The sequence below is a fragment of the Microcaecilia unicolor genome, chromosome 14, assembly GCF_901765095.1.
Source record: "Microcaecilia unicolor chromosome 14, aMicUni1.1, whole genome shotgun sequence".
Classification (NCBI taxonomy): domain Eukaryota; kingdom Metazoa; phylum Chordata; class Amphibia; order Gymnophiona; family Siphonopidae; genus Microcaecilia; species Microcaecilia unicolor.
In genome coordinates, this window is record NC_044044.1 from 22,001,652 (window position 1) to 22,014,539 (window position 12,888).

Below are 12,888 nucleotides of genomic sequence, written 5' to 3' on the forward strand. Positions count from 1 at the left end.
AACAGAATAGGGATTAGGAATTAAACATATGTTTCAACATAACCAATACTCTTGCCTAGCTTCATGACAAACACACAATTATTCCTAATATGTTATAAAATGTTGTAATTAATTATCTGACTGTATCATATTTTTGATGTTTTTCTTGAACATTCAATGTGGAAATTAAAAAGAGTAAGACCTTTCTTCCCAAGGACCATCTTTCGCAACCTGATACAGTCAATAGTGCTTAGTCACCTAGATTACTGCAATGCACTCTACGCTGGCTATAAAGAGCAAATCATCAAGAAACTTCAAACCGCCCAGAACACCGCAGCTAGACTCATATTCGGAAAAACAAAATATGAAAGTGCTAAACCCCTAAGGGAAAAGTTACACTGGCTTCCTCTCAAAGAACGTATCGCGTTCAAGGTATGTTCTCTAGTTCGTAAAATCATTCACGGAGATGCCCCAGCCTACATGTCAGACCTGGTAGACTTGCCACCCAGGAACGCTAAAAGATCATCCCGCACATTCCTCAATCTTCACTTCCCCAATTGTAGAAGTCTAAAATACAAACTAACGCATGCGTCAAACTTTTCTTACCTGAGTACACAGTTATGGAACGCACTGCCACACAACTTAAAAGCTATTTATGAACTAACTAACTTTCGCAAATCTCTGAAGACCCACCTCTTCAACAAGGCATACCACAAAGATCAGCAATTGTAAATATAACACATCTCCACCTTACCTATAATCAGAACTGTTTTTTTCTTATATCTGCTTGTTCAATTTTCTACTATGTCATTCACGGCCTTTATGTTACACTAATTGTTATCGTCCAATCTATTATCTACTAAGAACGATACATTGTAAGCCACATTGAGCCTGCAAAAAGGTGGGAAAATGTGGGATACAAATGCAATAAATAAATAAACATAAGCCACGTTGAACCTGAGTTTGTTCGGGATCATGTAGGATACAAATGTCATAAATAAATAAAATAAATCAAAGCAGCTTCATAAAGGTGGGCTTTTAGCCTAGATTTGAAGATGGCCAGAGATGGAGCTAGATTCTTATTACCTTTGACTATATGATCTGAAATTAATTATTTGTGTTTCCGTAAATTGCTAAAATCTTTGTTTCGCAAATTTATGTTGTTGGTTTAGAATTGTTTAATTTTTGTTGAAGTTCTGGCCTGTTATTTGATCTAGGGTTTGCTTGCCATACTCTTGGTTATAAGCCGCTCTGATCTAAAGTTTTTGGTATGTGTGGCCTATAAATGTTACCTGTAACGTAACCCTTTTTAAACCCGGTTTTAATGCCAGATTTACTAAACACTTAGCAGGCATTGAAACAGAGACTAGTGGTTGTGGAAGTAGTTATAACGGGCTAAACACAGCTTAGTAAGACTAATTTCAGAGGGCCCGATACTTAAAAAAAAAACCCAAAACGCTGAGCTCCTAAATGGCTGCAGTATTTCAAGCAAGGTCTCACTAGGGACTGAGACAGAGACATCATCACCTCCCAGTGCACCCTAGTTTTTTATAGACAGTACAACAAACCATTCCCTACATAGCACAAAAGCAATAGCTAAGTGTCCTGTTCCTATTCCTCTCAATCACTTTCCCATTTTGATTAAGATTAAACATGAAAGTGTCCATTCTGGATTTTGAGATACTCACCATGAACTGTGAGGATGAGAAGACACAACAGAAGGACAGACATCAGAGAACTCCCCGTTCTCCCCATGCTGTTACCAGGTATTATCCATGAGTACTGAGCAAATGACAGCTACAGCGAGGACGGCTGTCCTCAGAGTGAAAGGTGTAAATAAGGAATGAATTCAAATATTCACAAGTTGATCTTTACTCCCCTGATAACACTAAAAGGCGGAATATTGAGTTGCTATTTCAGGTCTGATGTCCAAAGGACAAAGGACAGGTGTGGTACTGAATAAAGATGTAATTGATTACCTCTAGAGAGAGAGAGAACCGACTTGTTCCCAGAGCTGTCAATTGGAGACTGTCATCTGTCAGGGGAACCCAGCTGCACACTTTTGGAAGTGTGATACAAAGAATACAGTGACTCCAGGAAGCAAAACTTCAAAGAAAGTGCACGAGAGTGGAGAAAAACTCTCAGAAACCCGGGACAAACTGTCGCAGGTTTAGAGCAAGGTTACTGATAGCAAAAGTAACACACGCCCAGATTCTATCACTGGGTATAAAAAAAAAACTCCACAAAATAATTTTTAAAGATTTTTTTCAAACATTAAGCTGCCTTATGTGTTAGCATAATTATTTTGCTTTAACTAGAAATGTGATTCTTAATTGCTAAACTATTAAATTTACGGCATCACTTGACTTGATAATGTGAATAAAGCACTCTTATCTTTGTGTTCGACGGGGGCCACCTCCGTTTCACCCCAACATCAAGGCTTCATCAGGAACAGATCGCTAATACATGATGCTGAAAAATCTGAAAAATAATCAAGTTAAAAATTAAACTTAAGCAGAAAAGAATCAAAAAATACGCACAGACACAGTCACACTTGGATCCGCTTACAGCTAAACCGAGCACCAAACAATTCAAAATGGCGTCATCAGTAGATCATCTGATATAAGTAAAGTCCTCAATTAACTTGTTTTGGAAGTCCCTGTCACCATAGGAGCCGACTCTGTGGGTGCTGTGGGTGCTTGAGCACCCCCAATATTGAGAAAATTCCTTGTATGTGTCCAAGGAAGGGTTATTTCCACTGGGCTTAGCACCCCCAATAATTTTGAAAAGTTGGCTCCTATGCCTGTCACACACTTACCTTAAGGATGCAACCACTTCCCTAAATTAGGGCCTGATTCAGCTAGGGTTTTTTTTTCCCCATGGACCCAGAATGGGAAATAAACTTTCATGGATCAGGCTAATGGTTCTCAAGCCTGGTCCTAGAGGCAAAATGTCCAAATGCTGATTTATGCCACTTTTTAAATGTTTTTCTCTTTGAAAAATGAACCCCCGGCGACATCATGAAACCTTTGGCATTATTCGTGTAAAATGAATTTGAATTTGAGTGGAGGAGTGGCCTAGTGGTTAGGGTGGTGGACTTTGGTCCTGGGGAACTGAGGAACTGAGTTCGATTCCTGGCACAGGCAGCTCCTTGTGACTCTGGGCAAGTCACTTAACCCTCCATTGCCCCATGTAAGCCGCATTGAGCCTGCCATGAGTGGGAAAGCGTGGGGTACAAATGTAACAAAAATAAAATAGATACTATTGGACATTCTACATGGAATGTTGCTACTATTGGAGATTCTACATGGAATGTTGCTACTGTTGGAGATTCTACATGGAATGTTGCTACTGTTGGACATTCCACATGGAATGTTGCTACTATTGGAGATTCTACATGTAGAAGGCTGCGCAAGCTTCTGTTTCTGTGAGTCTGACGTCCTGCACGTGCAGGACGTCAGACTCACAGAAGCAGAAGCCTGCGCCGCCACATTGGTGATCTGCAAGGGCCGACTTCTACATGGAATGTTGCTAGTGGAATAGCAACATTTCATGTAGAATCTCAAATAGTAGCAACAGTGGAGGAGTGGCCTACTGGTTAGGGTAGTGGACTTTGGTCCTGGGGAACTGGGTTCACTTCCCACTGCAGGCACAGGCAGCTCCTTGTGACTCTGGGCAAGTCACTTAACCCTCCATTGCCCCATGTAAGCCGCATTGAGCCTGCCATGAGTGGGAAAGCGCGGGGTACAAATGTAACAAAAAAAAAAAAAAATGTAATGAAATTCTTGCACACGGCATAAACACAAAAAATCATATTATAACTTACATAACTTTTCCTTTCATCTAACTGTTTTCTACTTTGATTTGGTGATTATAACTAGACTGTGTTGCAGAAAAGAATGGCACAAAAAAAACCAACACTCGGAGAGCTATTCTATAAATGGCACTCTGATTTGTGTGCCAATCATAGAAAAGAGCTTAGAGACAATTTCTGCGTCAAAATTTGGGCGCAAATATTTTAAACCAACTGAAATCTTGTGTAAATCTTGGCGCTTAAGTTAGGCACAGATCCCCGGTATCCAGTAATACTGCACACATCTTTAGTGCATGCCTATGGCCTGCTCATGCCCCTCCCATGGCCACACCCCCTATTAAGTTGCATCTTTATAGAGTAGCATATAGCAAGATGCATGCGCAAATCCAAAATGTTGCCAATTAACGCCAACAGTTGTTTTGTTAGCACGCCAATTATTGGCGCTAATCGGCTCATTGGCCAATTTAGTTGCGCCTACATCTCAGCATAGCGAGCAAGTTTGCACACAGAGATTTGTGCACCATTTTTAAAATCTGGGGGGTTATGCCTCCCCGTCCTTCCTTTTTATCATATTCCTTTTATTACTGCTATGCAACATTTGTATTTACGTTTTTAATTGTTTTCCATGTAAACTCTGAGAGATAAGGTCATGTGATTGCATCCAACATTTTATAGTTCATGTTACAGGAGCTCCCCTAAGCATGAGACAAGAAGACCGACAGTGTGATAAAGTTACCTCCAGGATAGTTGGGTTAAGGCAGCTTCAGTCTGAACTACAAGTCCCAGAAGGCATTGCAGGCAAGGAGCCAGGAGGTGAGATGGAAAACCCAGACTTGACTCCTAGCTGCAAGAAGGGAGGACATGGGTGTAAGCTAATAGGAGGTGTAGATTGGCTGCCACTAGGGGGAAAGAGAGATAGGAAACCCTGTGTGCAGGAGCTCCTCATTAGGCTCATGCTCAACTCAGCTGGTATGGGTGTGTAGAGAAGCTAATGAGTGGAGAATGATTGGTTGTGAAGGCAGAAGCCAGGGATTAATTAGGCAGGTGGGAAGGAGTCTCGGCAGTTCAGTTCAGGGAGAGCAGCAAGGAAGGGGAGAAGCAGTGGCAGGCTGAAAACCCTTGGGCAGGGAGGTCCCTAAAGTACTGAAGTCTGAGAGGCAGTTGCAGGCTGAAAACCCTTGGGCAGGGATGTCCCTAAAGTACTGAAATCTTGGAAGTATTTGCAGGCTGAAAATCCTTGGGGTAAGAAGAAGTCCCTAAAGTAGTGACCTTACTAGTGAAGCTGATGCAGGGGAGAACCCTTGGGTAGAAGGAGTCCCTAAAATATTGAACTCTCCTGAAGGTAAAGAGGATAGAAGGTAGAAAATGCTGCTGGGTGACTGAACTGTGATGATGAACTGAAAGAACTGTTGTCTGGGGAATTGAATTACTGTTTATTGTGCACTGGATAAAGAGCCCAGACTGGAGCTGACTGTAAGGCTGTATTGAATCCTGGTATGTGCTATGCTGCTGTTGGAACTGTGTACTAGAAACCTGCATGGAATAAAGTCCTTAAGTTGGAAGTTACTGGTGGACATCTATTTCTTTCATTGTACCGGGAGCCTGTAGTTAGAGGAGATTGTTCTATCCCTGGCTACACAAGAGAGGCGCCTGGTTACAACAGTCATAATGCAACGTTTGTACAATAACACAGGACCATCATCTTGCCCTCCCCTTTCCTTTCATATACTTGATTCTCCTATTACAATATAAACATTACACATTTATATGTCCTTTTAGTAAGCTGTAGCGAAAACTGGCCTAAGCACGCCCTTGCACAGGTTTTTCCCTCTGACTAGGGCCATTTACACCGCAGCACTAAAATGGGTGATTTTCCATTTTTTTTGTAAGAGTGGGCATGCGCTAATGTTAAGTGAAAAAAGCACAGTAGGCCTCCGAGGATGGGATGGCATCTTAAGTTTATTAAAGGACCCGACACAGAGGATCTCTAATTAGAAAATGAATAGTATAAAAAAACTGAACTTAAAGAGTTTGTTGTAGGAGGTGGAAGGCCTCCAATTATTTAATGTATAGAAATTAATGTCTCATATGTTGGACAGAGAGAAATGAAGGTTTCTTTCCTTCTAATCATGAACTGTGAGAGTTTCTTAAGGTACAGTTGAGAGGGTTTGTCTGCGTAGTATTGCCGGCCGCAAGAACAGACGCAAACAAGTTGCATGTGTGTTTGCATGTCAAGTGGTGCTTAGATGGCAACTCTGGCTGTATCAACTATGGCCATTGCTGAGATGGCTTGTACAGTCTGAGAGCCGCATATAGCAATCTGGTTGTAGGATGGGCTGGAGAGAGCTTCGACGGAAACTACAGTAATTTGGAACATGAGGACAGTGCCAGACAGACTTTTACGGTCTGTGACCCACAAATGACAAGACGAATTTGGATAGGCTTCGACGGCAACTCCAGTAGTTGGATCATAAATAAAAAAATCTTGGGGAGACCAAGGGTTTACCTAGAGGTGTCTAATATCCTGGCATCAGCCCTGAACCTTCCAGCCTTTTCCACTCTCCCATCAGCTGTGCCACTGTGTAACTTGAATCCTCTCACTTTCCTTACAGAAAGAAGGAAGGGCAACTTGCCCATTTGGCGAGCTATCAGCCTGCTCATTTAGATCTGACCTACTGATGAAAGTGTAACTGGAGCGATAGTCATAAATATATTAAGTTAATCCAATAAAAAGGAATCACCCACCATTCATATGATGAAATTTATTTCTATATCTCTTACAGAAAGAGAAATCTTTGACCTTTGCTTCTGGAATATCAGTGTAGAATGTTCTGTGGTTTGGTCTTTTTACAGAGAAGCATATACCTGCAGGTTGCTGGTGAAATTGTGATATCTTTGTCATGGCAACAAAACATGTTTTGTAGTTAGTGATGTTAATTATGATTGTACAAGTGTGCAGACAGAGCTGCTGAACAAGGACTCATAACAAAAGTAAAGTTGGCTAGTGTTAGCCCTCATCTTCCACATGACTCTTTCAGCAACAGTTATTCACTGTGCAGTTCCTATTGCTGCAAAGAAGTTGGGCAGGGTATAACATCTCACTGGGAGAGAGCAGAAGTCTATTTCTTACCCTCCCAGGTCAGTAATTCTGCATTTCTGATTATGAGCCCAATGGACCATGTGCAATCAGTGGTGTCAGGCCATTTGGAGTCTGTGAGATATCATTGAAATCACCCAGCAAGTCAGAGACTAAATCAATCAGATCTGGTCTGCTTAGTAAACCTTACATCAGCTAAACTTCCTCAAGGCTTAGAAAATCTGGAATTCACAAAAGGCTTTTTGGAAATCAATGGAATAACATGATTATCCTAATCCAGACAATCAGGTAGTTATGTTTTGTGGACCAAGAAACTAATATAACTCCTTATTGGTTGAGACAAATTTAATTTCTACTGCTACTGTTATTGAAATGTTATCCATCAAGTTTGGTGAATTTCATTTGGTTCACTGATGAAAAAGTCTTTACTGGAGCTTCACCGGGAATTGTCAAAATGATCATGTTTATGCTCCAACTGGCACAAAAAATAAGAAATAATAATGGCTAGTCATTTGTTGAACACTCAAGCAATATTCAGCAGATATTTAATGATGTCTGTCGATATCTCTGTTCTAGGATGGACAAGCAGTCAGTTCATGGAACCAGGTGTTAAAATCAATGGCAATTGTTACAGAGATGTCCTACTGCAGCAGAAGCTTCTACCTGAAATTCGAGAAATATCTGAGTACTTTCTTCTTCAACTGAATGGAGCTCCAGCGCATCGAGCTCGCAAAACAGTTGAGCTCTTAATTGATGAAACCCCAGAATTCATTGAGCCAACAATATGGCCGCCAAACAGTCCAGATCTAAATCCTCTGACTACAAATCTGGTGTGCAATGGTAGAGAAAATTTACAGTACAAAAGTAACAGATGTCTCAGACCTTCGCCAACAAATATCAAATGCCAGTGACATCGAAGACTTTGTGAATATGTCAAGATTGAAGGAGTTCACTTTGAACACAAACTATGAATTAATTAAGGGGAAAAAAAACATTATACTAATGTATTTTCAAAGGTCAAACTAAATGTTTAAACAATTGCAAAGTATTTTGAAACTATGTAAGGGTTTTTCTGGAAACTGTGTATAATGGATTTGGCACACAAATTTGCCGTTATAGAATACTAGCTTAGCCTTCAAATTTTTGGCTCCTAACTTTTAGTGCCCTTTATATAGGACAGCAGGTTGAACCTGTTTTGTTTATGCTCAAATAGGTTTGACTCTTGAGGAGCATGCCAGGGATCACAGTATCAGAGCCACGGCAATGTTGATTGCCCACCTGAGAATAGACTCTATAGAAGAGATCTGCGAGTCTACAACACGGACTTCCGTCTACACATTCCTTACTCTTTGGAGAGGAATTTCCAAAGTGACTATAAGTTTGTCCATGTTGTCCTATGGAATCTCTTGAGGAATGCAGTTTCCCTTAGATTTCAACTTTGTCTCCCCCTTCTACTTGCTTTTTTATGATTTTTAGAACACTTTATTATTAAAAAAAAAATGAAAAATGGCCTGTTGCTATCAAAAGCTTGTTTACCGCTTGACACTGTGAGATGTGAGTCTTCACAAAACCCACCTACCTCCCCTCAATATTGGCTTCTTCTACTAATAGACTTATTCAGGATTGAGGTGGCCCCACGAGATGCTGCTGACACAAGATGCCCTGCACGTTCCCCTAGACCACTGTAGAAAGCTCTAAAGCTTTGTATTTCTTCATCCAGGACTTAGTTGGATGGCAGCCCCCCCCCCCCCCCCCATATATACACACACACACACATGAGGACCTATGCCCTGTTGTCCTCTGAGAACACCTATTACAGGTAAGCTACTTTGACTTATTCCAGCTTTGAATGCAGTAAGGGGATTTATTGCTGTGATGGCTTGTTCTGTGCATGATGAAGAAACTTCGCTCTGAATCTGTAGAGTCTGAGAAGATAGTAATACTTATGCATATCTACCTTTTGCTTCCCTAAGATTTTATCCTGCCCATTCACCTCCTTTCTTTCTGTTTTATTTTTTCAATTCAGTGTCTGATCCCACGATCTCCTACTCTTGTACCCTAACAGGTGCACCACTTGTGCAATGGTTGTGCTCACTCCTACCCAGTTAAATCACAGTGAGAGGGCCATACCTGGATTTTCAGTAACACAGTGCTGCTGAAAATCTAGTATGACCAGGCACCAGGATTTCACCCAGTTAGCCTAGATCAGTGGTTCCCAAACCTGGTTCTGGAGGCACCCCAGCCAGTCAGGATTTCAGGATATCCACAATGAATGTTCATGAGAGAGATTTGCCTGCAGTGGAGTCAGTTCATGCAAATCTGTCTCGTGAATGAATATTCATTGTGGATATCCTGGAAACCTGACTGGCTGGGGTGCCTCCAGGATCAGGTTTGGGAAGCAGTGGCCTAGATATTCAGTCTGCTAACCAGGTAAGTGTCCAGATAAAGTTAGACCGCAAAAAGGCTATTGTAATTTAATCTGGACACTTACCTGGGTACCAGTCTGAATGTTTCCTTTCCAGGGCCCTGGTTAGCAAACTGAAAACCACCACAAACTAGTTAACTCCCAGCTCCACCCAGACTCCACCCCTGAATTGCCCTGGCACTAACCAGATAGTACCGCTGAGGTCTCCCTGGTTTTTCAGTGGCATTATCTGGTTATGTGCATCTGAAAAACATGGATCATACAGTCAGTGTGATTTAATTAAGAGGGAGTCTCTTCTGCCTAAGGAGCTGTTTTACTAAGATGCAGTTAAAAAAAAAGTGGCCTTAGCGTGTGCTTACATGGGTCAATCCTGTGCACTAAGGTCATTTTTACCTCATAGGTTATCAATAGAAATCAAACAAAATAAAACATGGAAAAGAAAATAAGATGATACCTTTTTTATTGGACATAACTTAATACATTTCTTGATTAGCTTTCGAAGGTTGCCCTTCTTCGTCAGATCGGAAATAAGCAAATGTGCTAGCTGACAGTGTATATAAGTGAAAACATTCAAGCATTACTATGACAGTCTGACAGGGTGGGAGGATGGGGGTGGGTAGTAGGTATGCTTGGGGACATCAAAGCATATCATTGATATTCTAACAGGATGGGTGTGGATAGGTGAGGGGTGGGGTGATCAACAGAGACATACAGCTTTATGGTTTATAATGGGCTAGGAACCCCAGATCCTTGTTAAGTCCTTTCTGTTGGGTGTTAAAATATTCAATCAGTCTGACTTCAAAGGTCTTACGTTCTTGTATGGTTTTAAAGTTACCTTTCAATGATATGCTTTGATGTCCCCCTGCATACCTCCTACCCACCCCCATCCTCCCACCCTGTCAGACTGTCATAGTAGTGCTTGAATGTTTTCACTTATATACACTGTCAGCTAGCACATTTGCTTATTTCCGATCTGACGAAGAAGGGCAACCTTCGAAAGCTAATCAAGAAATGTATTAAGTTATGTCCAATAAAAAAGGTATCATCTTATTTTCTTTTCCATGTTTTATTTTGTTTGATTTCTATTGATAACCTTAAGAGTGGACTAACAGGGCTACCACACTCCTCTACCTCATAGGTAAAATGGCCATGCACAAATTTTCCCATTCGTACATAGCCATTAGTGCATGAGCCGTTAAATGCACCTATTTTGTGTAGCGCATGGCACTATAGCGGCACTAACCAGTCAGCGCAGAGCATGCCTACTCTCCACCCCCCAGACTCACCCCCCAGTGCTAATAAACAAAATGTATTTTTTTTAGCATGTGGCTAGCGCACGTACATGGAAAACGTACTGTGACATCTGAGCACCCCTGCGGTAAGCACTTTTCTGCTGCAGTAAGCATACATTAGTACTTACCACAGCTTAGTAAAAGGGCCCCTAAATCATTTGAAATAATTCTTGTTTATCGTTTACTGCTTTTATAAAGAGAAAAGCCACTTTAAATAAGTAAGGTAGCACTGGTAGGTAGCATATCCTTGATGAACAGACAAACAGTGGTTTCCGTACAAAATAAATACTTTAATACATAAATGTACCACCAATATATTATTTAATCCAAAGCATAGGTTATGCAGGTAAATTGCTCGACAAATACAGAGCCCAAAATTCATCCCTCTAATAAAGGATAACAAGTAAGAAAAGAATCGCAAAGCAATTCATATAAGCAGTTGTATTTTTCTAATAACTTCCAGCCCCCTTCCCTATGACTGTAAAACATGATAAGTAGAGGTCGGCCGAATTTCAGTTTCGGTTATGGTGCCGAAACTGGCCCTAAATTCTTTTTCTTCTTGGTTTCGGTTTTAGCCAAAAGGCTACAGCCATGGTTTTCGATTTTGGCCAAAGGCTACTGCCATGGTTTCGGCCAAAGGCTACGGCCATGCTTTCGATTTCAACAAAAACTGACTGCGTGTTTTCGGTGGAAGTCAAAAATTTGTACTTTGTCCTGTTTATCTCCCTCCCTCCCTCCCCAGACAGGAGTTACCTTCCCACTTGCCCACCAGTAGGGGCCCCCCTCGGGCCTATCTTACAATCCCTGGTATTCTGAAAATCCATATACAATATATTGACCGTCTTGCTTTAAGTTTTTTTATTTACACATCTTACTGAAATATTACTGCCCCATCCTTGACCATCTTTAAATCTAGATTGAAAGCCCATCTCTTTAACATTGCTTTTGACTTGTAACCACTCCCCCACATTAATTGATTTGCTTGCTTTATTTTTGTCTATTAGATTGTAAGCTCTTTGAGCAGGGACTGTCTTTCTTCTATGTTTGTGCAGCGCTGCGTACGCTTTGTAGCACTATAGAAACGCTAAGTAGTAGTAGTAGTAGTAGGGGTATAGTCAGGGCAGGAGGGATCCCCAGTCGCTCTTGCCCATGCTGGCTCTGCTCTCAAAATGTCTGCCATGATCTCTAGTGGCAATCTCGGAGACTGCCACAAGAGGTTACAACAAGTATTTTGAGAGTAGAGCTGACGCGGGCAAGAGCACGGGATTAGTCCTGCCCTGACTACATCAGCAGACCACAAGGGAGGCTACTCTTCACATTCTTTTGTGTATATATGTGTGTGTGCATGTAATGCCATTGCAAGTAATGCAGTTATGATCTTGTATAGTAATTTATATGGTAAATAGAGTGCTCCAAATAAATGCTGTTGATACAAAGGTTTATCAGGAATTTAAGTCTGTAAACTTGGGCTGATAACCTCCTTCGGAATTAATTGACACTCCAAATGTGGCACAGACATTGTAAAAGCACTGTGGTTTTCGGTTTCAGTTTTCATTGGCTGAGGTCCATGTGTTCGGAGGCTATTATGCTTTGAGGTAAAATATGGTCTTTCATTAACCATCTATATATATAAAAAGCACCTTCAACGTTCTGAAGCCTCAAGCCGGAAACTTGAGGCGCCAGAGATATCCGGTTTGGCAATGAGTGTCTGGCCCGCCCTCTCCAGGGCGGAGCATTCACACTCGGTGAAACGTCATCTCCCCCTGCCCCTCGGCGACCATTTCCCACCTCCGGAGGACTAACATCGCCCGAACAACGGTGGACGGAAGGAGGCGGGGACGCGGGCAGCGGCGACACGCGATCTCCCCCTGCCCCTCGGCGGCCAATTTCCGCATCCGCAGGACTTGGACTCACGGACGGAGCCAGCCAGCCTGCCTGCCTCCCTGAACGGGCGAGGAAGGGAACCACCTTCAGCAGACGGAGACAGCCTGCCTCCCTGAACCTGCAAAGAAGGGAACCAGCGTCACCGTCACAGTTTCCCCCTGAAAGGCGGAGCGAGGGGGGTACTCGACCCTGAAGCTGCGAGGGGGAAACGGGGAGGCCAGGAAGGGGAGGAGGGAAGACAGGGGGGAGAGGGACAAAGGGCGGAAGAAAGAGGGACCACCATCCTGAAAGGCCCGGGGGGGGCAACCCTGGAGCTGCGAGGGGGGAAGGGGGGAGGGAACACAGGGGGGACCACCATCCTGAAAGGCACAGGGGAGGTGGGGGGGGGAACTCCCTG